Source organism: Notechis scutatus, chromosome 5 (genome assembly GCF_049901735.1).
Source record: "Notechis scutatus isolate UNSWTSFEM ecotype Mainland chromosome 5, rNotScu1.2, whole genome shotgun sequence".
Classification (NCBI taxonomy): domain Eukaryota; kingdom Metazoa; phylum Chordata; class Lepidosauria; order Squamata; family Elapidae; genus Notechis; species Notechis scutatus.
In genome coordinates this window covers 87,052,111-87,079,353 of record NC_142013.1, presented here as the reverse complement: position 1 = coordinate 87,079,353, position 27,243 = coordinate 87,052,111, and the positions used below count along the sequence as shown (strand labels likewise).

General features: G+C 40.2%; 1 long non-coding RNA gene across 1 annotated transcript; it reads left to right on the top strand.

Moving 5' to 3' along the window:
- The first annotated feature begins 13,344 nt into the window (after positions 1-13,344).
- On the top strand, positions 13,345-26,433 carry LOC148130570 (uncharacterized). The gene is made up of 3 exons (XR_015749997.1): positions 13,345-13,508; positions 14,516-14,710; positions 26,372-26,433. It is a non-coding gene; the product is annotated as an uncharacterized LOC148130570 (long non-coding RNA).
- Positions 26,434-27,243: the final 810 nt, after the last annotated feature.

Here is a 27,243-nt window from a genome sequence, read left to right as displayed (position 1 = left end):
GGGAAAGGCAAAAAGGAAGAGCCGCGGCGGTGCTTTGCAACGGCAGCAGTGGCACCGGAGGCTCAGGCTCAGCGGCTCCTGGTTTTGCCTTTTCCTTCCCAAGGCAATGCGGGACTGGAGCCGCGCGGAGCTGTGCCGGCGGTAGCAACTCCTGACAGCCCCAGCCGGACACCTGAGCAGAGCCCGGGCGGAACTGCCTGTTGCTGCTGCCGGAGCACCGCCGGGTCGCCTCCTCCAAGCAGCCTGCCTGCCCGCCGGGCTTCCCCTCCGCTGCACAGCTCGGGGCCAGGCACGAGCGCCCGCGAGCGCCCGCGAGTTAAAAGGAAGCCGAAAGTTGCTGGGAAGTTGCTCGGGTTTCCGGGGCTTCCAGGCTTAAACTTTGCACAGGCAAAGTTTGCAGGCGGGAGCATCTTCCCGCCAAGGAGCGGGAAGGGTTCCGCCCGGTGGGCGGGCGGGCGGGCTGCTTGGAGGAGGCGACCCGGCGGTGCTCCGGGTTTCCCCTCCGCCACGTGGCTCGGGGCCAGGCGCGAGCACCCGCGAGGAAAAAGGAAGCCGCAAGTTTCTGGGAAGTTGCTCGGGTGCTGGGAGCAGGCTTTTAAAGTGCCGCCCGAGCAGGACCGCCGAGCCGGGAAACGGGGCACCAAGGCAGGGCAAGGCTCCACCAGCAGCGGCCTAGCTTTAGGTGGCTCCAAGGAGCCCACTCCAAGCAGCCCGCCCGCCCGCTGGGCGGAACCCTTCCCGCTCCTCGGCCGGAAGACGCTCCCGCCTGCAAACTTTGCCTTTGCAAAGTTTAAGCCTGGAAGCCCTGGAAAAAAAAGGGGGATCGGCGGGGACTCACCTTCGGAGAGGTCACACTTGAAGGTGATTTCAAACTCCCAGCCGAGGCCTTTGCAAAGTTCTTCTTTTCTTTCCTACCCCGAGAGCGCTCCGCACTGTTTTGCAGCTTTGGGGGCCACGCGGCGCAGGGCAATATGCCACGCCCAGCGATTTTTTTTCAGGGGCGGGCCGGATTGGACAGACCAACGGGCCGGATGTGGCCCGCGGGCCGTAGTTTGCCCACCCCTGGCTTACACCAATTACTAATCCATCCCTTGTGAAAGCAACCAAGAATTTTGCATTAGTGTAGCCAATTATCATACATTTTTTGTGGATCACAGGTCATTGGATGACTGGAACATCTTTCAGTGAGAGAGGAATAAGATATATTCTTGGACTAAAGCTCTGATGAAATGGATTATAGTCCATTCTATTGTAAATATCTTTAAGGGGCCAATAAAAAAAACCCTGTTGATGCCAAAAGTCAAGAATGACTCAAAGGCACACACAAAACAAAACATTCCACCTTTCAAAGGCTAAGTTTTTTGCATCAGAATCATCAAGGTATTCTTCCTTGCAGAGAGTAGGAGAAAGAGAGAGAGGGGAAGTGTGACAGGAAAGGCTCAGCATTACAAAAGTTATTCTAAAGCATGTTAAATTGGAGTTCTGGGGTATGAGGAATACTTTGCTTGATAGTTTTTAAATCCTTAAATTGCATTCCTATAAATACTTTGGAATACAGATGAAACTCGAAAAATTAGAATATCGTACAAAAGTTCATTTATTTCAGTAATGCAACTTAAAAAGGTGAAACTAATATATGAGATAGACTCATTACATGCAAAGCAAGATAGTTCAAGCCGTGATGTGTCATAATTGAGATGATTATGGCTTACAGCTCATGAAAACCCCAAATCCACAATCTCAGAAAATTAGAATATTGTGAAAAGGTTCAATATTCTAGGCTCAAAGTGTCCCACTCTAATCAGCTAATTAAGCCATAACACCTGCAAAGGGTTCCTGAGCCTTTAAATGGTCTCTCAGTCAGGTTCAGTAGGAATCACAATCATGGGAAAGACTGCTGACCTGACAGTTGTGCAGAAAACCATCATTGACACCCTCCATAAGGAAGCCTCAAAAGGTAATTGCAAAAGAAGTTGGATGTTCCCAAAGTGCTGTATCAAAGCACATTAATAGAAAGTTATGTGGAAAGGAAAAGTGTGGAAGAAAAAGGTGCACAAGCAGCAGGGATGGCCGCAGCCTGGAGAGGATTGTCAGGAAAAGGCCATTCAAAAGTGTTGGGGACTTTCACAAGGAGTGGACTGAGGCTGGAGTCAGTGCATCAAGAGCCACCACACAAGACTGATCCTGGACATGGGCTTCAAATGTCGTATTCCTCTTGTCAAGCCGCTCCTGAACAACAAACAACGTCAGAAGCGTCTTACCTGGGCTAAAGAGTAACAGAACTGGTCTGTTGCTCAGTGGTCCAAAGTCCTCTTTTCTGATAAGAGCAACTTTTGCATCTCATTTGGAAACCAAAGACCCAGAGTCTGGAGGAAGAATTGAGAGGCACACTGCAAGATGCTTGAAGTCCAGTGTGAAGTTTCCACAGTCTGTGTTGATTTGGGGAGCCATGTCATCTGCTGGTGTTGGTCCACTGTGCTTCATTAAGTCCAGGGTCAACGCAGCCATCTACCAGGAGATTTTGGAGCACTTCATGCTTCCTTCCGCAGACGAGCTTTATGGGGATGCTGACTTCATTTTCCAGCAGGACTTGGCATCTGCTCACACTGCCAAAAGCACCAAAACCTGGTTCAATGACCGTGGGATTACTGTGCTTGATTGGCCAGCAAATTCGCCTGACCTGAACCCCATAGAGAATCTATGGGGCATTGCCAAGAGAAAGATGAGAGACATGAGACCGAACAATGCAGAAGAGCTGAAGGCCACTACTGAAGCATCCTGGTCTTCCATAACACCTCAGCAGTGCCACAGGCTGATAGCTTCCATGCCATGCCGCATTGAGGCAGTAATTGCTGCAAAAGGGGTCCAAACCAAGTACTGAGTACATATGCATCCTTATACTTTTCAGAGGTCCAATATTGGTCTATGTACAATCCTTGTTTTATTGATTGCATGTAATATTCTAATTTCCTGAGATTGTGGATTTGGGGTTTTCATGAGCTGTAAGCCATAACCATCACAATTATGACAAATCATGGCTTGAACTATCTTGCTTTGCATGTAATTAGTCTATCTCATATATTAGTTTCATCTTTTAAGTTGCATTACTGAAATAAATGAACTTTTGCACGATATTCTAATTTTTTGAGTTTCACCTGTAAATTCATTCCATGTCCAAGATTGCACTGCTAAGCTGAGATACAAACACAGCTCAAGTTGGCTTACCTTTCTTTCCCTTCTTTTAGACAGCTCTTGTGATTATCCTTCCTGTTTTGGTTCTCAAAACTAGGCCTTGCAGATAGAAATGACTCTTCTTTTCCAGGGCAAGTCTCATTATCTGAAGTCAGGACTATAAAGGACTTCAAATAGGCATCTGACTGATACTTTGCAAGAATGAAATTAGTATTGCACTAAATAGATTGACTTACTAAGGCAGTTACTGAACTGAGCACTTGGTATTTCTCTTGTCACAAAATCCACTAGATAGATCAGCACCTAATACCGTTTCCTCCCTCTCAATTACTATTTGCTTCTGTAAGCATTTAGTCTGTATATTTTCTCAGAGTTCAAGGAAAACTTTTTCCTGCTGTTCTCAAATTAATCACAGTTTTTTAAAATAAAATAAAAAATAGATAAGGAAAATAACCTTGCCTTAACACAGGTTACAAGCTGAGACTAGCATCATATAATATTTAAACATCTTATTAAAATTACTTAGGTTGGTAAAATTTAATTTCACAATTCCCCCGGACAAGGCAGCTGCACATGTAAGAGAAAAAAAAAACTTTAAAACCTGTAAAAAGCAAAACATGACAACTTATTTAAATACAAATAAGATGGCATGCTATATCCAAGCTTCCAGTTCTAGAATGTACAGTAAAATGCCTTGGCATCGAGATCCGTATGCCACGTCATTTAACCCTAGGTCTCTGTGAGTGTACACAATAATAAGGAAACAATGGTTCTATAGAACCCTATAAAGCCTATAGAACCTTGTCTCAACCAACAACTTCCCTTCCTTAATACCACCCAATGTGGCAATTAGTGATTTTTCTAAAGGTCCTATTAATATAAATGAGCCTTTTTTTTCCTTAACCCTAATTGCTGTGCAAATTGGATTTTCAGGGTAATGGAAGGAGGGGATGAAAGCGTTCAGCATCTGTCCAGCACTGACTCCAGACTCCAGACTTCTCCATCCCTGGAATGTGGGGCTGCAAAAATAGGAATGCAACTACCCATCATCACTTCACATTTCAATAGAGGCACAGATTTGGGCACATCAAAAGATGTTTAAGAAACTAGTTCCTTAAGGCCTTTTATTTTGGTTATAGAGTAATATTTAATATGTAGGGTTACACAACCAATAGCTTTGACTTGGTGTTGAGCCTAGAAATCTCCAAGTGGTGAACTGTGTTCTTCATTAAATTGTTGATTATTTAATTTCAGTCAGATCCATTTTAGTTTTTATCCTGACTCCAGGCACTACTTTGCTTTGGCCTGACTACTTTTTGAAGCATAGACTCATTCAAAGGCCACATGTGAAATTAACCCCTTTGTTGTGAATGAATAAAGTAAATAAAGCCCAAATGCAAAGTAGGTTTTGGAAGCCTGCACATTTGATTGGTCCTTGAACAGCAAACAAGGATTGGTTCATAAAAGCCCCTGATTGGCCAAACTTAGGACACTTCCTATTGGTTATTGGTTTGGACCTTATGCACTTATTATTGGTTAATAGGGTAGCAGCCAACCCTATAAAAGGGTTACTGCTGCCCATAGCCTTGCTCTGTTCTGTTCTATCTACTGTTATTAAAGAGTTTGAAGTCACTGGTCAGATGTCTGGTCTCCATTATTCTCCAAACATAACACTGGCGATGAGGGTGGGATGCGGAGACTGAAGAGCTGACTGATCTACAGAGCAACCAACAGAGCACGTGGTCGAACACGCACCATCAACGGCAACATGGCCAGCGGTGCCGTACCACCCGCTCCATTCAACCCAGAAACCGAAGACTGGGAATCGTACATGGATAGGTTCCAGATGTTTCTGGAGACCAACAATTTTAAAAGATGCAACAACCGGCAAAAAAAGAGCTATATTTCTAACTCACTGCGGGCCTACCGTGTTTAAAATGGCAAAATCACTTGCCAAGCCAGCCGAAGTAAAAGAGATGGACTGGGACGTCCTCGAGCCTTTACTACGGGCTCACTACGCGCCCACCGTGCCAACCTTAGTCAGAAGACACGAATATTACCAGAGGGACCAACGGAAAGGTGAAAGCCTTGCCAACTACATCGCAGATCTCCGCAACCTTGGAGGCCTCTGCGGATTCTCCGATTTAGAAGAAGCCCTCCGAGACCGCCTGGTTCTGGGCCTAGAAGACGGCACGATCCAGAGCAAAATTATGGCTAAGGGGGACATCAGCCTCACCGATGCCCTCAAAGAAGCCACTGCAGCGGAGGCGACCAAAAAGTCGGCAGCCCGAATGCGCCGCACCAACGCACCGCTACGTCAACTCGCCAAAGATACCTCGCCTCGCTCAGAGAGACACTCGGTATTGACTCACCACGAGGACCTAGAATCCCCATCAGAAAGCGATGAGGAAGAGGTCAACCGACTCCGAACGGAACGAGACCAGTTCACACAACCCTCATCTCGACCTTGTGCAGGATGTGGGCGAATCACCCCGATCCAGCTGCAAATTCCTCGACGCACTCTGCCGCGCTTTGGGAAAAGAGGTCACATCGCAAAGGTTTGCAGAAGCAAACAAAACTCCAAACCCCGACAGGCCGAATACCAGTCTTCAGGATTCTTCGGCACACCCCGAGACAAACTGAATCACCAATGGGAAACCACTCCTACAGAAACAAACCGTCCACCACTTCCACCAGGCGTGAAGAAACCAGGCGGGAAGAGACCCACCAAACAATTACCATAGGCCACGCTACATCCCTTGATGCCGGGAAAATCTGAGTAGAGGTCGCTATAGAAAACAAACCTTGTGTAATGGAGGTGGACTCAGGATCATCCCTCTCGATGGTGTCCTGGAAGATGCTTCAACAGCTCATTCCGACGATTCGCCGCCAAGACCTAAACCCTCAAAGGGTTATCCTCAAAGATTACCAGGGTAACCGAATTCCCGTTGTCGGGTCCCGCCGATTCCAGGTCTCTTTCAAGGACCGCACCATCGCACTGCCACTGACTGTCGTGGACCGTGACCGGCCTAGTCTTTTAGGCCTTCAATGGTTCAGACCGCTTGGAATCACTGTAGCCGGAGTCCACCGTGCCGAGAGCAACGATTGGGAGGAAGCCCTCGTGCAAGAATTCCAAGACGTTTTCGCGAACGGACTAGGCAAGTACAAGGGGACCCCGATCTCATTTAACTTGAACCCCGAGGTAGCACCCATCCGCCTTAAGCCGCGTCGGGTGCCGTTTCGCCCTGAAACCTAAAATCGATGAACAACTCGATAAGCTAATAGAACAGGGCGTGCTGGAACCCACCGACCATGCCCGATGGGAAACCCCAATAGTGACGCCTATCAAGCCTGATGGGTCACTGAGAATTTGCGGAGACTACCGGGCCACCCTAAACCACGCACTCCAGCAAAGTGCGTATCCAGTGCCGGTAGTGCAACACCTCCTCCATTCCCTGGGTGGCGGGAAAGTTTTCGCTAAACTAGACCTAGCCCAGGCATATCAACAATTGCCTGTAGATCCGGCCACCGCGGAGGCGCAAACTATCGTCACGCATAGGGCGCATTTAAATGCAACCGCTCCAGTTCGGGGTGAGCGTTGCTCCAGGAATTTTTCAGAGCTTAATGGAAAGGCTGTTACAAGGAATAAGAGGGGTCGTACCGTAACATAACACCCTTAGCTTGAACGATAAGACTACTTTTGTATTTCTTCCGAGACAGTCCAGTGTAAAAACTGTGTTTACATATTGCACAGAATCATATTTAACTATCTTTTCCTTCTTCTTAAGACTGCACATTAGTCAACATTTGAAGCATTCCTAAAGCTAAATTATTATTTATTCATACGATTTATAATATGGCTGTCCAACAAGCAAAGTGTCACTCCAAAAATTATAAAGAGAATTATAAATTAACAACAATAACACCTGAAGGGATGAGCCTCTTTAAAATTTCACTCCAATGCCTAAAGAAATAGCCTTATTCTCAAGGCCTTCCTGAAGGGTCAGGGCAGTCAAATCTCAGGGAAGAGAACATTCATACCTAATAGCAGCTACTTTTTCTAGTTGCTGTGAACCAGAATTTGAAACCAAACTTTATAATTGGTTTCCATTATAGTAAGCCTTGAGCCATGATTAAAGGACCATAAAAGAAGAGGAGTAAGTTGTATATCTATTCTTACAAATCAGAGTAACTTACTGAGTGATGCAGGAAATTCAAAATTGGCCATATTCTGGGATGTCTGATAGGGAACAAAAAGCCATTCCTGCAGAACACTGACCTGTGTGCCTCATATTTCAAAGGAAACACAGTCCCATTCAGAATATGGGACATGGCCTTTTTATATTAGTTTTCCCAAAGAAACAATAAAATATTCTTTTTAAAGCAAAGTAATTGTTATGCATATAATTCTGTCAACTGCAGTAATGAAAAGTTCTTCTAGGAAATGTGAAATATAAAAATGGGACAGAAAGACCCTGCTTTTCCTATCTGCATGGTTCCTCCCTATTGTATATATTTAATTTCCTTATTTTAAAATATGTTTTATATCTAAAGAGTCTGTAAAGACGACATCCTTTAACCCAGCACAACTGGCTCTTAAATATGTTTAAACACCTTTAACATTTCCTGCTTTATTGAATGCCTCTGTTCCTAGGTGTTCCACCTTTTTAAGCCAATATGTTCCTTTAAGCCAATTTTCCTCTGTAAAAGATTTGCTTTCCGACAAAGCAATACTTAAGACAAATTAAAAAAACTGTAGTCACAAAAATCAGGCCATCTTAACTCTGGAAATATTAGGGAAATATTAGACAAGGATGGAACAGGCATTGGCCTGAGTTTCTAGGGCCCCTCCATCCATCACCTCTTACCTTAATTATATTGTATATGTTATTATGTAAAGCTGCCTGATGGTAGTCTCTTCTCATCTGTTATATTGTAATGTTTTCCAGGACTGCAATGCAGCTCAATCCCCCCACAAGCCTAAGTTTAGCTGAAGAAAATCAGATTCTCTTCATGACCTCATTATTGTTCCCTTCTCCAGATTCCAGTGAAACTTTGACCCAAGCTCTGGAACTGCATATTTTGCACATCTATAGGGTGGAGAGATAAAAAAAGTTAGACCATTTGATTTTGGCATTTTCCTGAGCAACTTTTTTCTTCTCCTAATAATGAGTAAAAAGAGCAAAAGAACGAATATTCTCCTTTTTTCAATTTCCACGTGGTTTAACTTATTGTAAAAAGAGTGCCTATAATAAAAACACTTAGCAAAAGGCTATGCTGAGTTGACTGCAGTGATGCTTTTAAAGAATTAACTCTATTTTTCCTTGCCCCTGACTTCTCTGGATTTCTAAATGCTGATTGTGTGTGTGTGTGTGTGTCTCTGTGTGTTTACTATTTGAACAGAAAATACATTTTTATATAGAAATTCTTTGAATCTTTTAAATCACTCAGACTAAGTGTAAAGGCATGGGCTCTTCAGAAGGAGGTTGGAAAAAGGATGGGCTATCAGTAGCTTTAATTATCTTAAAAGGGTTTTTAGGTTGCTACAGTCTTATATCATGTTATAAATCTTTATAAGCCTTATTCTAATTAGCCTTAAGAATGTGTAATTGACTGTGGGTTGCAATTATAGGTTATCCCCTCCCCTCAAATCCTTATTTTAAAGACAGAGTGAAGTGGGAGGCTGGCATCTATCATGTATCATTTTCAGGTTTAACTGATTTGAACTTTGGGTGTGCAAATATAAGCAGAAATCAATTGTCTCTGTTGCCAAAAAATAAATGGGAAAATAGTCAGACAGAAGTATCTATTTATTGCTTTTGGCCCATGCTTCCTTGTTGAAAGAATAAATACTAAATATAAGACATATTTAAGAGTTTTATCTCTTTGCCCCACTATACAAACTAAGAAAGAGCTTTCTTAAAAATATAAAAATCAACAAAAAGAAGCCGAGAACAAGTTCAGGGCATTCCCTTAAAAATATTCATTCGTTTTCTGTAAAACTGAAATGAAAGGTTTATCGAGGGGAACAATTACAGACAATTTATCCAACTATTTTCTTTCAGTTTATTTGCCATATTAGGCTTGTGGTTTTTTCATTCATTTATGGTTCAAGAGTGCTCAAGAAAATAAGGAAAAAGCAACCAGGCCCCTTCTTAACGCTTTGGAGTACATCTTCCACAAACCCTGATCATGGTTCATTTTGTCCAAGGCTTATGGAAGATATGCATCAGATTGCCAAGCAAGATGTCTACCTACCTTATGCACTTTAGTGTTCATCAGCCAGCTCTAATACATCATGAATAAATATAAAGGGTTACAGGATATGAGTTGAAATGCTCAAATGATTGTTTAATTGAGCTACAGTTTACTGCTCAGTGATAATTACACTGAAATTAGATTGGTAATTTATCCAGACGCTTTTTAATATGTGTAATGCTAAAATGTGTGCATATATGTGTATAGAAAGAAAAAGAAACTAACTAGCACAGAATCAAAATTTCTCATACTGTACTTGAACAAAAATATATCTGATTAATTCATTCATAGAAAGAGAGGATGTTCTATGGTCCACAAGTGTTATACAATTGATCAAATTGCTTATACTACTCAAATCAAACCCTCTAAATAAATCTATTCCCTTCCACTTTTTAACCATTTTCTAACATACTTTAAGCCAAACATGAAGGTTTAGTCTAAAATACAAAATCTTTCCTCTGATTTCTTTCTTATAATTTAAAAATAATACAACAAAATATTTTCAATTCATGTTTAGCCTACTACTACCAAATACTGTACATCTAAAGTTAGGATGGAATGGTATTACCTTGAGATATGAATTATATTAACAAATTTACAAAAATTGACAAATTTTTGTATAATGTCTTCTATTGGAAGGTAGCTTTAAGCAACTGCATAAATGGTTTTGGGTAGAATTATTACTGATTTGTCTATTGCATTTTTTCCCCTCAAAATGTTGTTAAAAATTTCCATGATTTACTTGCTCTCTTTTCTGTGTAAACAATTCCACTTATTACTAATCAAGATCATCAACAGAATATAATTCTTTGTAACATGCCGGGTGTCTGTGATCAGCATTTAAATCTGCCACTAAAATCCTTCCAAAGTGTCATTGTGAACATTCCAAGGTTGCACTCAGTTAGTGAGCCATGCTCCCAAATTTCAAAAATGTATGCTTCCAAATACTATCAAGATTTAGTTCCCCAGTAAGAACCAGTGTTGGATATTCATATACGTATCATGTTTTTGTTACTGCACTGTTTACATTGCTCTCTGTGTTTTTTTAATTGTGAACCTGTCCTGAGTTTCTGGGAGTTGGATGGTATAAAAAATTTATAAGCGAAGAAACCAACCTTGAAGGGATACTATAGATGTGCACCTTCTAACCAGTTTTTAACTCCAGGCAACTGCCAGGACGAGTCTGCAACTTTTTTGGCGAGAATTTTTAGAAGTGACTTGCCGTTTCTTGCTACTTTCTAGAGCTGAGAGAGAAGGACTGGCCTAAGACCACCCAGCTGGCTTTGTGCCTAAGGTTTCCAGCTTGGTGCCTTAACTCCAAATGGCCTCTCCCCTACTACTTCTATTAATTGCATAGTGGATCTATGTAACCCTTCCCCAATCCCTACACACACACTTACATGGTCCAAGCCATGTAGTTATCTTTTTCCGTTTCTGGCAGATAAGATCAGGAACTAACCTGGATTCTACATATGCCAATCTGAATATTACTTTCCAAAGCTGATAAAGCCAGCAATGTTGCCACTACTTCCCAACAACTCACTCTATGGATGTCCTTTGGCCAAATACTTTACTTCACCCTTGGTGTGCCGTGTGTAAAACAGGAATGTCAAATCTTACGTGCTACATAATCTATTGTGCATACTAAAAACCCACAAGCAGCAAAGAATAATTAAAATGCTCACCCTTTGACAAATAGCCATGGCTGCAATTTCATGTGCCATCACACGAGGGAAAAATATATATCACAAAATTCAGTGGGACTTGTTTCTGGCTAAACCTGCACATAAATAATAATAAAAAACCAAATCAATATCACTTTATAGCACTCAGATACCCTTTGCTAGAATATCTAGAAATAACCAACTTTTCATGTATTCCCATACTGATTTGATCACCAGTTATCAACAATTGGAAAAAGGACCTAAACTTGAATCTTGAAAAATGGATGCTAATTCTCATTCTCTTACAATCTTTGCTATCTCCAGCAAGAATATGTTTTTTCAGTCCCAGCTATCTCTGCTCATGCACTGCCTATATTTATCATCTTTATTATCATTTGATATTGTATATTTCCATCTCGTGCATACTTACAAGGAAAGGGAGAGAAAATCATAGGTTTAGTGAATGGAATGTACATTGCTTCCTGTAGTTTTCCTCTCTTCATTCCATCAGAGTTTATAAATATACAGAACAGATAAATGATTCCTGGGTGTATTGATGGAAAATCCCAATAGTGATAACTCCTGTAATTACAAATGATTTTGAAAGTAAAAATGTATTTCTAGTTATATATCTAGATTTTTCTTTCTCTCTTTCTTTGCTATAAAGTTCCTTCCTGCTCCATTTTAAAACAATTTCTTTTAAGAATTGGAGAATAACTTTTAATGTCTGTAGATAGAACTGAGCACGCCCTAAAGACAGTGAATAAATGAAGAAGAATAAACCTGCTTGGTCTCACCAAATGAAGGGAACAGATTTTTATTTTGTTTCATTTCGTTTTGCTTTTCCCCCCACAACAAAAACTGTCCTTATCCCTTTACCACATCATCATTCCATTCAATGTATTTATCCGGTCATGGTAAAGAGTTATTCCAGCCCTATAACTGGTTCTTCCTTATTTTATGTTGTTATGAAATAGGCTGTCATTATTCTCACTGCTTACTGGGAAAATTGAGGCTGAGATAGTTGGGAGGAGAAAAAAACCATGCAGTGAAAAGCAGGGATTTGAAATAAACATTCTGACCTGGAACTTAGCACAGTAGCTGGTAGGCAAGGCCAGAATATAATTTTCTTAAAGACTAGAAGATTTACTGTTCTGCTCCTTGTACAATAAATGCAGTGAAACACATTGCAACGGGTGCAGTAAGCTGGAAGCCAAAGCTAACCAATGTATTCCAAAAGTACTTTCCAAACAGAAGTATTTATAATCAAAATGTCGTTCTTTCATGAGAATACAAACACTGTAACACCGCCACAAAGGACTGTGTGGGAAAAATACTATGCATTGTATTATGTGATTCATTTTCTTTCTATTTTTACCTTAATTCTGTCTAATTACTGTATTGTGATCAAAGTCTGCAATCTTAAATTAACTATCAACTAAACTTTTGAAGTACCCTACAAATGCAAGATAATGATGAAATTTAAATTACTACAAGTTATTGTGTAATGTCTACACAGTGGCAAAGCAAACCTTTAGGTTTTCTATTCACATCTCATTAAGGCTTTGTTTCTCTCTTTGAAACCTGAAGAGGAACACAATTCTAAAGGATCAGAATGATACAGAAAACATAAAGCACTTTTTGGCTGAAATCTGACATATGCAGAATACCCACAACATATGGGTATGGACCCTCAATTACCTAAAAATGCTGTAAAGAATTAAAAACATGAGCGATCTTAAATTCATGTATGAATAGAATAACATTTCATTTTTGTCCTGGGCTAACTGACTTTTGGCCTAGCTTTTCTTAATTTGGGAGTGTGCTCCTAGCAGAGCACCCAAAATTGAATATAAAGACCCTAAAAATTGCACATGTCTGGTCTAAGTGGAATGCAAGTGGTTCTAGCATCAAATGATTGTTCCAGAAAAAGTTAACTAAACAGGAATAAGGGAAGGAATATTTCTTTTCATTTGGAAAAAGAGAACTAGGAAGGTGGCAAAAACAGTATAGCATATGATTTATCAAAAGTTTCTCATATTTAGTTGATAAATATTTTGGACAAGAAAATTGTGATTTGCACTGCTACTGCTGTGGGTGTGTTTAAATTTTGACTTTTTGTATAAAACATAAAGGAATGTTATGACAACAAGCAAATGAATACCAAATATGGAATCTTTATCACTTACCTTGTCCTTCTTTCACATTTTTTTCTTCTGTTCAGTTGTGTCTGATTCTTGGTCATTGCCTGGACAAGTCCCTGCTGTTTTCTTGGCAAAGTTTTTCAGAAAGGGTTTGGCAATGCATCCTTCCTGGGGATGAGAGAAAGTGAATGGCTCAAGGTCACCCAGCTGGCTTTGTGCATAAGTTGGGACTAGAACAGAGAGTCTCCAGGTTTGTAGCCTGATGCCTTAACCATTACACCAATGTTAATTACAGTTAATTAAATACAGGAAGTTAAGGGGAAACAGACTGGAAAAAGTGTTATTCGTCTTCATCAGTGTTTTTTAGTCTTCACCACTTTAAGATGTGGAGACTTCAGCTTCCAGAATTCTGGCAGTTGAAGCCCACTCGTCTTAAAGAGGCAAAGGTTGAGAAACACCAATTTACCTCAAGGACTGATTTTGTTCTTAAAATCATGCCTCCATGTATTCTTTGTATTTGGAGATAAAATCCCAGTTTAAAATACGTGGATTTATCGGTCAGCCTCAAAATTTAAACATCAGCCACAATCCCCTTCATTAACTACAACTTTGTATCTTGAGGCAGATTGTTCCATCACAAATGTGAGTGGAAAGGTAGGTATGTTTGGGATCAAATTTCCTGCTAAGCATATTGCCTCTCAGTGTGATTAAACACTGCTTTTTAATTGGATTAATAAATAGCAATATCACATAGAAACAATTTTCTGACTGTTTATTGTAACTAAAGAGTATGAAGTAGTTTGCAGACCCATACAAAAGCATTTGGGGTCTCACATTCATGACTGCATGAAGACATATGCATCTCCAAGGGGACCAAGATGAGTATCACAAACCAAAGGGTTGTGGTGGAATTAAGGGCTGTTAGTGAACTCGTCTCTCCAGGCACATGTTATCAGAGATCCAGGGAGCACATGAGAGGTTGCACACAGGTAGGGTGTGCAGGATCTCCCTGCATCATCTTGGCATCTTTCAAACATTCCTAGCTACGGCCAGAAGGGACTTCTTCTTAAATAAAACCAAGTTCCTATATCCTTACTTGTACATAGACACATACATCTCTCTCCAGGTGTTAATTAATTTAGACAGGATGTTGACCTTCAGTTACTGCTATGCTTCTTTTGCACACATGTCACATTAAGGTTGCTACTATTTGCCTTTAATTTCTTCACTGTTTATTTTTCTGTCTCTCTTACAAAGCATCCACCCATTTTATCTGCCATCCAAGGATCTCGTTTCATGCAGCTGATGAATTGGATTCTAGCCAGCAGAATTAGGTTACAATAAATTTATGCGTCTCAACAGTGTCCCCTATTCTTGTTGCCACCGATGAACATGGAACTGTTTCTTAAGGGTCTGTCCCTGTTCACTCTGGTGCGACCACATCAGCTCCAGGTAAGACTGAGCTCGCAGGGACCCCTGTTGAAATCTGATGGGTCAAGCTATACTGAGGGATCTGGATGAGAGCCATCAGTGTCATCCACAGTGTCATCAGTGCCTTGATCATATTCAGTGCGGTTGCTTCATTCCGACTGAATCAGGAGACATTGTGCAGGTGCCAGGCAGTTGCCTGGATGCAGAAAGGGGGTGGATGAAGAGCAATCAGCTCAGGCTGAATTTCAACAAGAGCGACATTCAAGTTGCCAGTTTCAGCAAGATTTCATCTGATACCTTATGGGTTTTTAACACTATGCCAGGAGTGAGCAATAAATAATATTGATTGATTGACTGATTTCCCTTCCAAAAGACGCAGGAAGCATGACAGGGATCCAGTGTTGTCAGCAAAGCTTCTTTTGGTTTTTGTTTTTTCATTGGAGAAGGAGGGAAGGAGGAGGTAGTGAAAAATAGTTGCTTGAGATCTAGCGGAAGCTCGAGTCGACATATTTTTGTGCCTGTTTCCATGAAAAGTGCCAATCTGTCTTCAATTTGCTCAGAGACGATGAGGATGCTAATAATAACATCAGCAATAATAACAATAATAAAATATTGCAAAAATATTGCTTATGCCCATTGAAGAATGCATACCAGCCATAGTGGAATCAGAGATTACACATTTGTTTATTTGTACTTCCACACAAACCTGTGCTGTATTTCATCCTATTCATTCGTCCTATTTTCTTTTTCAGTATGGGCAAACTATATCCCATGGTCTAGACTCTAGGCTCCTCTCAATGCACCCCAAATTGCATTTGCCTTTTTAGCAGCCGCTGCATATTGCAGTCTCATATTTAACTTGATATTTAAAGACACACAAGCTCCCTTTTATAGGTGCTACTGCCAAGCTTGTTCTCTCCCATCCTGTACCTGATCCTTAAATTTTTCCTATTTAGATGTAGAACTTGACATTTTTCACATTTTCTGCCCACTGCTAAAGCCTGTCTTCCTGTCTTTTTTTAAAATCTTCCCTCTTTTTTGGGGATGTCATAATTCAGCTCACTGTAAATTTATCTTTTTTGAACTTGAATATAATGAGTTGTCCTGAAGGCTTTTTTCAGGTAGTATATTTGCCTGATCTTTTAGGCAAGGAACTGTTGGTAAAGGAGGTCAGTAAAAGTAGCTTGGCATGACTTTTTGCAAAAAACCTTACTTCTGGTTAATGGTGGCATGTCACTCCAGGTGCTCTATAGCGAACTCGGAGTTCGACAACTCTGTAGGAGCTGGAGTTTGTATTCATTTCAGGACAAATCTTCAATATTCAAGGACTGGCTGAGACTCACTTTATTCATTGTTGCTATGTATGAAGAAAACCATGCCAGTGCAGACCTCAGATTGACAGATCTTGGTTTTCTTGGCCAACTCCCTATGCCAAGGCTTCCAGGAAACCTACCTTGTTTGTTTGCTCTGGTTGCCAGGCCCCAGAACTAGCCTGGAGAAGAAGAAGGCAAGCAATAGCCAAGCAAGTGCCCCCATTCTATACCTGTCCATTTGACTGCTTTTACTCAGAAGGAAAACCTTCGCATTTCTCCTTACTAAGTTTTGTCCTGTTATTTTCAAACTTTCTATCTTAATGTATCAGACTATTTTAAATTTGATCTCTTGAGTATTAGTTATCCCACACCACACCATTGGCAAATTTAATTAAGCATTCCCTCCGCTTCATCATGTAAGATATTAATCAAAATGTTGAGTACAGGGCCCAGGACTGAGCCTTATATAGCACTTGATACTTCCCTCTAATTTGGTAAGGAACCACTGATGAAGGCTCTTTTCTTCAATGTTCAAGCTAGCTATTTCGCCACCTAATTGCCAGGCCATCCAGCTCAAGCTAAACTACTTTGCTAATCACAATGTTTGTCGCACATAAAGGGTGATTTTAGTGGGAGCTTGCTACATGTGAGGAAAGCATTCATAGAGGTCCTATTCATATGAATTAGAACATTTTTTTTTCTTCTGTAAACTTAATTGCCGCACTACAGTGAGCATGAGAAAGGAGAGGACAAGTGTGTATGTCTGGTGGTGATGGGGAGGAACAAGATTCTAAAACAATGTAAGCTGCATCTGGCTCACACACCAATAACTCCCCTGGCACAGTTGCCTTTTCTTTGAAAGACCCAGCTGTTTTTGGTGTGTATACGTGTGTGCATTCATGTGTATGGTGTGTTTTTTTGGTTTTGTTCTGTTTTCACTGTTGTATCATGAGGGTTACAAAAGGTTACATACCTCGCAAAGCTATTGTGAAAGTAAGCCAAGTTAAGGCTATCAAGGCACTTGCATTCTGAAAGTACCACTGGTGTGAAAGAATAAAGCACATTTATGACACATTGTATATATAGGACGTTTTATGTACTGAAACTTTATGTTACTATCTTATTTTCTGATTGTTAGAGAATATAGAATACAGAAAAAAGAATACAGAATACAGGGGAAAAAGTTGGAAGGGCCCTTGAAGATCTTCTACACTATCCCCTTGCCCAGTCAGGAGATCCTATACTCTGCTGGACAAAAGGCTGTCTACTCTATTTAAAAACCTCCAGTGTTGGAGCGCCCACAACTTCTGAGGAAACAGCCGTTCCACTGATTATTGCTAGATGGTTTTTTAAACTCACTGCCCTCTGCAGAACATGAAGGACTAAATATAATTGCATGATGTTTTTCCTTGAATTTCTCTGTAGGTGTAGTGCGAAATCAATAATATTTTGAAAAGAAAAACTGTAGATTGGAACAATAAAATAAAACATTTGCTACCAAAAAACAACCTTGATCTGCAATAATAAGCAGGCTATAGAAATAAAAAGTTGGACTCTGCTCTTTCCCACTGCTTCCTCATTGGCATCCACTTGACCATTCCTACATCCTGCCTGTTTTCCAGTATAGTTTCATTACAACACTCAAGCATCACTTGATCACATTTCAGGAAGTCAGGATGCCCTTTGTCTACAAGTCTGCTATTCCCTCACCCACAAAGGTTCTATATGCTCAATAATACAAAATTTGGAGTGTCTTTTGGACCTAAAGTAGAAGTCTAAAAAACACTGAAATGGCATGCTTCTGTTTCTATCCCCTCTAAAACACCCTGGAAGAAGAGATGGGTGGTTTCTTGACAGAAACTCTTCTTTCCCACTAGGATAGACAGGCAGGTTTTTGTTTTTTTCTCTAATCTGGGGAGTTGCATAAATTTAGGGATGATAAGAAAGTAGTGAGTAGGTTTACTTTCACTTTTAAATAAAAAGAAATGCAGTTAACACGATTATATTCTGGGCATAATTTTAATCATCTATTTGGGTTGGAGTGGGGGCTTAGAGTCAGTTTTGACTCCTGGAGAAATCCATGCAGTTTTCTTAGCAATATTTTTGAAAATAGCTTACCATTGACTGATTCTTCAGGCTAAGAGAAAGTGATTGGTCCAAAGTCACCCAGCTGATTTCATGCCTCTCAAGTGAGATTAGAATTTAGCATCTTCTGGCTTCCAGCCTGGTGCCTTTAACCATTACAGCAAACTTGTTCTCCTCAGTAGGTTACTTTTAACATTTTTGCTTTATTAATTAGAGTAATCTCAAGGCAGAACAACAGCCTTGGGAGGAAGGTAGAGTTGAGAATGACTGGCCCAAAGTCGCTCAGCTAGATTTAATGTTCCAGGGCAGATTTGAACCCAGGGCTTCCTCGCCCTTCTACAATACCAAATACTAGTCTGGCTCTTGGAGCTATACTGGCCCACTCCTTCTAGGAGCTGCACCCGCATGTTTGAGTAAATGGCATAGGAGACCTTCAAACATGTACCCCGAGCTAGGAAAGGAGGATTGATCACTGGAATAGCTGACGTTTGACCCCAAATATTTTTCTTGTATCTTCAGAGAAAACATCCCACACTTATCTTAAAAGTGCAAAATTGTCGTCTTTGGGATTTTTTTTTTAAAGTTTCCAATGACAACAGAAACACTTTTATAGCATTTTCCCCCCCATTTCATTTCTTTGCTCCTTCTTGCTATAGTAGTCTCTATCAGAATGCATGACCCCATATTAACCATAAAGTTTGCTTGTTTCTATAAAATGCTTGTTCAGTTTAATCAAAAGGCAAAGCATGCTGTTGAAATTTATTGATGAGTAAGTGCACGACCCAGTTTCTGGATTTTTATATTTGTTCTTTATTTTCTGCTTTTTCTGTTGTTTTCTATATTTGCTCAAACTGTTGTGAGCTGTGATAAAATTCGCCACAATGTCCAAAGCCCTCTGCGGGTTGGCTTCAAAGGAGGGAGCTGAATGGAACACAAAGAATGGCGTGGTGGGAGGGAAGTTGTGATTCACCAGACCAGCCAGTAATAGGAGATTTATTTTCACTAGGCCTTCCTAACTACTGAATCAGTTGCTTCTCTAATGAGCAAATGATCCCACAACTCTCATATGTGGGAACTTAACAGTATAACCCTCTTTTCAGTGAAAATGAACTCCAATCAATGTTCATTTGATTGTGATTTTTGTCTTAATTTAGTAATCGAAACGAAATTGTGGGTGAGTTGTTGAGAAGTCCAGATCTTCCATTAAAACAATAGAAAAAGCAGCCTGGGACTAGAAGGAAGTTTTGTGTTGCTTTGTTTTTTTTTTTTAAACCAATCAACCAACCCCAACTATCTTAATGTCGAGGCTGCAAAATTTCTGCAGCAAAGAAAGAATACAACTAGTTCTCTTTATTCCTGGCAAAATAGGAAAAAGGTAGAGGAAATGCCAGCAGTAGTTCAGCAATATCTGGAAGGTTACAAGTTCATGGTGGGGATCCTTTGCAGGGCACGAAACCTGTGGCCCTCCAGATACTGCTGAGCTTCTCAACTTCACTCATGATTGGTCCTGCAAGGTCTGGCTATTGTGATCGCAGTTCAACACCATTAAAAGTTCAGCTCTGCTCTGGCTGTATAAGCATCAGGCAGATTGTAGGAAACTTTTATGATAACTGAGATAAAGTCTCAGTCTGGCAATAGCTGAAAAAAACCATACAATCCAATCATTAGGCAGTTTTCCAGCTTAAAGCAATGTTCCTTTCCTACTGTTGTATAATTTCTAGGCAGATTTTGCTATGATTCTTGTAAGCAACAGCCTCACCAGGAACAAATATCAACCCGATATTTTTAGGAGCACCGTTGTGCGATTTCCTTACTTCCCCTTAGAGTAGAGCTGGTATTATTTATCTGGGCTTCCTTTACAGTCAGGAGGCTGGCACCCCTCCCCAGTGGTTCTCATCTAATTGCATTTGCCATGCACATACATACATAGAATTGAAGGCAGACGGGAGATTAGAGACAGCGCTGCAACATGCTCCGTGCAGAAGTAGTCCCACCTTTCCCACATTCAGGATGGTTTGGCTACCACCCAGATCTTTCAATCCCTTCCAATTAGCACAGCCAGGCATTCTTTCCCAGCCCCGAAAACACCAAGGCGTATTTTTAACTCGACACTTTCCCTCCGCTGAGTTTCTGGTACCCCGCTGAGCCTATGGAGTTCCAATCAGTGGGCTCCTTCTGATGCTGCCCTTCACAAGATTGCCCATGAAGTTAGAGGAGAAATCTTCTAATGAGCACAGAAAACCTTCCTGTCTGAAATGGCATATTTTGATTCATCAATGGCTTATTGATGGCTGGTTTAACATGCCAACCGAAAGCACATTAAACAGGTTCCCAGGCAAAGTAGATCATCAATGGATAATCATTCATCTTGATACCTTCTTTTTTAGCAAATGTTTTAGGTTAAGAGATTTTTAACCTTGCTGTGCTTTGTTTCAAGGCAAGTCTGTACCTCCTTTCCCCCCTCCCCCTTTCTCTTCCTAGTAGTACAAATGTGAAATGCTGCAGAGATCTTAACATTTCTGATCCCTTGGTCCTTTTTTTCTCTCTCAACAAGGATTCAAGTTTGTAAATACTTTCCTAATATTATTCAACCTGAAAATTGGTATTGATCTTTTTTGTTTATTTTTTATTTATTTGTTACCTATATTACAAAACCCTAAATTGAATTATCTCAGTGGTTCTCATTCATGCAGCATTGTAGTATTTAGATGATTAACATGAATACGGACACTTTTTTCATCTTTTAATATTGTTATCTAGGAATTATTAAGCAAGTTATTTCTAACTTTGCTGTCAGAAACAGAAAAGGTTCTTCCTTTGTTTCTTTGCACAGATAACACACACTGGGAAGGATACCAAACTCAGAGAGGAACCATAAACTAGAGATATTTCCACACTTTGTTTCCAGCGTTCGCCCGTATGCATGTCCATACTCTTATTCAGTTGTCACAGCTGCAGCCCATGAAGAGGATCAAAGACCTCTCCTCCCGAGGAGACCACGTCTCTCCCTTATCCTCTCCCCCCTTGTGCCCTAGGATGGATAGGGGATGGGCCTGGGTCCTCCTCTGACTGCTCAGCCGGTCTCTGCCCTTCCCCAGCCTCCTCCACAACTCTGGAGCCACACTTCCACTCCCTGTCGGCTGTTCTTCCTCTCCCTCAGAGTCAATCTCCACCAGGGGCATGACACCCCTCTTTTAAAAAGGGGTGATGTGGGGATGTTCGTTTATTGAAACTGGAGCAGAATACAGGGTAAAGCAGTTGTCAGATTTGAAACTCTACCTAGTTGATCTTAATAAATCATTCAATTGCATGCTGAATAAATGTGACACCAAATTATGATATATTACTACCTGATATCAGTATAAATTGTTACCACAGTCTTATCCTGCTGCTGTTTTTTTTCAAGGAGTATAAGTAGTCAGTCCTCAACTTACACCAATTTGTTTAATGACCATTTGAAATTACAATGGCACTGGGAAAAGTAACTTATGACCATTTTTCACAATTACAACTGTTGCAGCATCCTCATGATCATGTGATCAAAGTCCAGTTGTTTGGCAACTGGCATATATTTATGACAGTTGCACTGTCCCAGGGTCATGTGATCATCTTTTGCAGACTTTCTGACAAGCAGAGTCAGTGCGGAAGCCAGGTTCACTTAACAACCGTGCTTCTAACTTAACAATTGCAGTGATTCACTTAACAATTGTGGCAGGAAAAGTCATAAAATGGGACAAAACTCACTTAACAACTGTCTTGCTTAGCAATGGAAATTTTGGGCTCAACTGTGGTTGTAACTTGAGAACTACCCATATTCATCTGCTTCAAATCTGAAGTTATAGCTCCCAAGAAGTTGCTGCTTCTTCAGAATTTGCCCCTTCTCTCTGCTCCCTCCCTCTCTCCCTCTCTCCCTCCCTCCTCTCTCCCTCTCCCTCCCTCCCCCCCTCTCTCTTTCCCTCCCCCCCTCTCTCTCGCTCTCATTCGTTCTGTCATTCTCTCTTCTCTCTCTATATATAAAAGAACTCCAACTAGCAAGGTCTTGGAAGACAGGCTTCTCTGTCATTGCACCCACCCTGGGAATATTGTCCCCCCAGAGGTGAGACAGGTCCTCCTCCTCCTCCTCCTCCTCCTCCTCCTCCTCCTCCTCCTCCTCCTCCTCCTCCTCCTCCTCCTCCTCCTCCTCCTCCTCCTCCTCCTCCTTCTTCCATATCCATCATTGGATGTTGGCAATCATGTTGGCAATCCTATTTTTATCAACAGCTGCACAAAAGTGCTGCTAAGTTTTGTCTAAACTAATCCTTAGATTTTGAAGCCATGATGTTGTTCTTCTTCTGCCTGGACCTCATTTGCCTTCAATCTTTCCCTGGAGGATTAAGTGAAGTCCTGCTCTTCTGGCCTTCTGAAATGGAATTAAAACGTAGCTCTGTGGTCTCACATGGGGAGCCCAGAGGAAAAAACAGCCACGGGGCTGGCTGGCTGGTGCCCTGAGAGTCCTCCCTTCACCTTTATCTAATTTTAACAGTTTAATCATCATTGCCTCCTTGTAAACTTTTAATTTTCATATACACCATTTTTATATTTTAACATGTTATTGTACACTGCCCAGACACCCTCTCTGAAGATGATGGGCAGTTCAAAAATGTGAAATAAATAAGTTTATTAATAATCTTAAAATATTTAATGAACTTACAGTTGATGGCAGAGAAGCAAAAATGGTGACTTTTTTCTTCAGCTCATGAAAAGCAGAGACGAACAATGTACTGAAGAAGTAAAGAGAAGTTTAATCCTATGGAAAGCGGCAATATGAAATTAAGATCACACCATGAAAAAATAAGAACAAATACTCACAACAAATAACAAAATGGTGAAAGTGATGGCTTTTTCCAGCTATGAAAGATGGATATTAAGAAAAAAAGAGAAACCTGTATGTCCTTAAATTATGGATTTGGAGATGGTTACTAAAAGCAGCATGGACTATAAGAGAAATTAATCATCAGTCGTGGTCTGATAAAGGTTGTCCACTCTTTTGAGACAATGAATAGCATACTAAAATTCACATACTCAGGGTAGGTCAATGGACTAGAAAAATATCCTTAGAAAAACAATAAAATATCCTTAGAAAAACAATACATTTATTGATAGGCAAAGGTCAGTGTAGTACATGCCACATTTATTCATGAAATCAGCAGAAGCTGAACCTTACAGGTATTAAAGGAAAAGGAGTAACTGTTGGTAACTTCTTTGCTGAATGAGTGTTCCTTTGGGACTATCTCCCTCAACAAAAAGGGTATGTGCTGTTAAAATTGAGACTGCAAGTGTCAAGACCCCTTAGGAGTCTTCACCAAATAATCTAATAATCACCTTTATGGTAATTTGCACCTAGAGATAAGTCGAATTCTGTTGAGTATTGAACTCTGTCAAGCAAGTTGGTGTATTACTTTAGCTTTGCACCATCTTGGAAAATCCAAACCCATTATGTCCCCAGAGACATACAGTTTAATAAGAACAAAATTTCAACTTTATTCAGCTATCTGCTCAGGTTTTGAAAGAAGATATTTTTAACCTTTTGACAATAGGAGAAGACGTTTGTATCTGGCAGAAGCTTGCCTTTGAAGAGTTTGTTTTGCTTTTTTACAAAATGAACCCTTTGGTTTTACTTCGTGAGCTGCTTTGCATTGTGCAGTCAGGAAAACAGTAGGACAGAAATTTCTCCCTGCATAAAAATAAGGTAATATTATTATTGCTGAAAGATATTCAAATCATAGCACTTTACATAAAGTTTTATTTCTATTTCACAGTTCCAGAGCTAACCTTTGACAATTATCATGACATAATTATTCAGAACATTTAGCCAGGAACAAAGTATTGAGTTTTTATACACTATTAAAATGCAAGCTGAATCCTTTGCTGTTTTAGTCCATTTATTGTAATGTTATTTCCTTCTTTTATTCAACTAAGTTAATTTTTTATATTCACCAATATAAATATTACCTTTTCAAACAGTTTATAAACAGTTTTTTAAAAAATAAAGAAATGCCACCACATCAGTACTGATGCTTCAAATAACTTCAAAGCTGTTGAGATTCTAGCTATCAAAATGAAGAACTTGGTGGCAGAAGTAAAGGTTTTGTAGCTTTATCTGTGACACCCATATGATTTATCTAAAATGTCCCTGATGTGCCAAACCAATATAATAGGTAATTATAATAGTAGCTAACACACACACACACACACACACACACAAGCAGCCATAGTAATCCCTCATTTCCCCACAGTAATCTAGAATAACACATTTCAGACATTGTGAGCAACATTTAATGGGAAATTTACAGAAGTGATCTAGTATATTACTAGGCAATATATAGGAAGACAATAATGTAATTCCTAACAAAATGTATTTTTAAACTCTCAGCTTTTCAACTGGCTTTGGTCACTTTAGGGGCAAGATCAAACAGTATTGTTTGCTTCCTTTGTTTTATTTTTATTTTTTTTGTTTTCTTTTTAGATAATATTGCCTAGTTTTAAGGTGTACATTTTTTAAAAAACTAGTATAAAATGAAAAATATAAGTTTGGTTCTTAGGTGTTCTTTTGTATTATTTAAACTCAGTATAAATACTTAAAAATAATAAAATAAATCAAGTAAAACTAAAATAATTTAACCAATGAAAGATGGGGGAAATCATACATATTCTGGAGTGTTTATAATTTTTTTGTTTGTCTTTATAATACTTTAGTTCATTAATAACAGAGATATTACTGCTAGAAACCATTTTCTCCATTATCATCACATTTTTTAACTCTCTGCTGCTGAGAGGCCTTCATTGCCAATATATATATATGTATTTATGTATGTATGTGTATGTGTATGTGTATGTGTATGTGTATGGTGTGTGTGTGTGTGTGTGTGTGTGTGTGTGTATTTGACTGCAAAACACAAAAATGCAGTCAAAAAGCTGGAACACACTTCCTCACTAGTCCAACACATGGAAGCCACAGGTCATAGCATCAACTTCAATGGCACCACAACCCTGGCCACTATGGAAAACCCTAGCCACAGAGTCATCAGAGAAGCCATAGAGATTGAAAAAAGACCAGAAAGCATGAATAGAAGAGATGATTCCACCAGGCTGTCAATCATTTGGAAGCCTGCACTCACAAACAAAAAAATCTCCACACCACAAGCCAGGCAAACACCTGGGCACAAACAGATCCCCCCTGATACCTCCAGCTCAAACACACCCCAACCAGGCACCCAGATGAAACCCAGCTTCCTAACTAATGATAGCCGTCCATTTACCCGAAGCCAAGCTGCACTAAAGGCTTCCATTAAAGTAACACAATGCTGCCAGCCAATCAAGATACAAAAAGAGCCAAAAAACAGATAGAAGATATCAGAGACACCCATCAAGCAGAACACAGCAAACTCCGAGACCAATAAACACAGACCAAGACTCCCAACCAATCAGGATGAAGAAAAAACCATTCTGGCACAGCAATAGGCTGCCCCAAATTTAAATCTGAAACCACTGTAAAAGTCTGACCCACAGACGGACACAATACAGAAGCCTGATGATGGCAGATGAGATTCTGCTGAAACGTTGCTACAACTTTAAAAGAACTACAATGACGTGGGAAAATACCCGAACCAAGCCGAACACCATACATGTAAGTACCAGAAAACTTAAGAAAACACACACATATATATATATATATGTATGTATGTATGTATGTATGTATGTATGTATGTATGGCATTCGGCTTTGTTGAGTATTTTCACGTCTTAGTGTTCTTAAAGTTGTAGCAACGCTTCAGCAGAATCATCTGCTGAAACGTTGCTACAACTTTAAAAGAACAACTACAATGACGTGGGAAAATACCCGAACAAAGCCGAATGCCATACATGTAAGTACCCGCAAAACTTAAGAAAACATATATATAAAAACAAAATTACCGTAGTAGAATCAATAGTGGCCTTATAAATCCAAGTTCAGACTGAAATAAATGTGTACATAGGACAAAAGACATTCAGTACAAATGTATTTTGGCTCGGCATATTGTTCAAATCTCTTAATTTGTCCTTCCATAATCAGTATTAAAATACAGGGCAGCAATTTTTAACTTTGTGTTCTAGTAGCACTGTGAAGTAGGCAACCGAGTGAGCAAAGTCTATTGGGCCTCTTTTCAACTGAGCTTATCTACGGTCAGAGTCAGGTGATGATGAACCTAACCCCAAAGAAGATTTCACTACTTACTGTCTAATTTTAGAATATGGTATCTCTACAGGGCAGATATTCCAGAAACTTTGGAGATAAAAACAGAAAACACTTTATTCTGCCAGCACCTGACATACTGCCAGCACCTGAAACAGATGAGTAGAACAACCAATATGTTTTTGGTGAGTTCTATTAATTTCACTTGAATTAACCTTCTTATAAATTCGCATAGAAAAAAAAACCTTGGGCAAATAATTATACAGCAATATAAAATTTGGATTGAAGTTTATTTATTAGGGCTGCGTAAAGTAATTGAAAGAGGTGCTTCACAAATGCACAGGAGTGAACAAAGCGCCTCTTTTCTAAGTGTTGAAGCTCTCATGTCCTTTGCGAAGCTTGTGCGGGCGCTTTGAAGTCTGTTTGCAGCTGTCTTCGTGTGCATGCCTAGCCCACACTTCTCCTAAGCCTGCCTGGAAAGTGAAGTAGTCGCACAGCAAACACACATGGAAAAAGTCCTGTTTGGGTTTTGAAGCAGCCTTAAAAGTCTCACAAAGGGCACAGTTCCTTTTATCCTTCAAGAAGAGGTGCTTCGCTCAATCTAATGCATTTGGCAAAGCCTCTTTCAAATGCTTTGCTTAGCCCTTTTACTTAGTCTCACCAGGTTGAATCAATATTGATGGTCTGCTAGTGGAATCAAAACTGCTGATGGAACTGAGTCTCTTTTTTCCCCTGCAGATCCTGTGGACCCAAAATATTTTCAAAAACGATGGATGACCCCCCTCTAAAGCAGAGTCAAACTCCACTCTACATGTTTTCTCCTGGAGCATGGCACACAACTCATCAGCAGAGTGAGGCATCTAGTTTACACCAAGGCTATATGAATTCATGTTAAATGGTTTGGAGATGTATTCAGTTCTTGACAGTGTGAGGGACCTCTCTCTC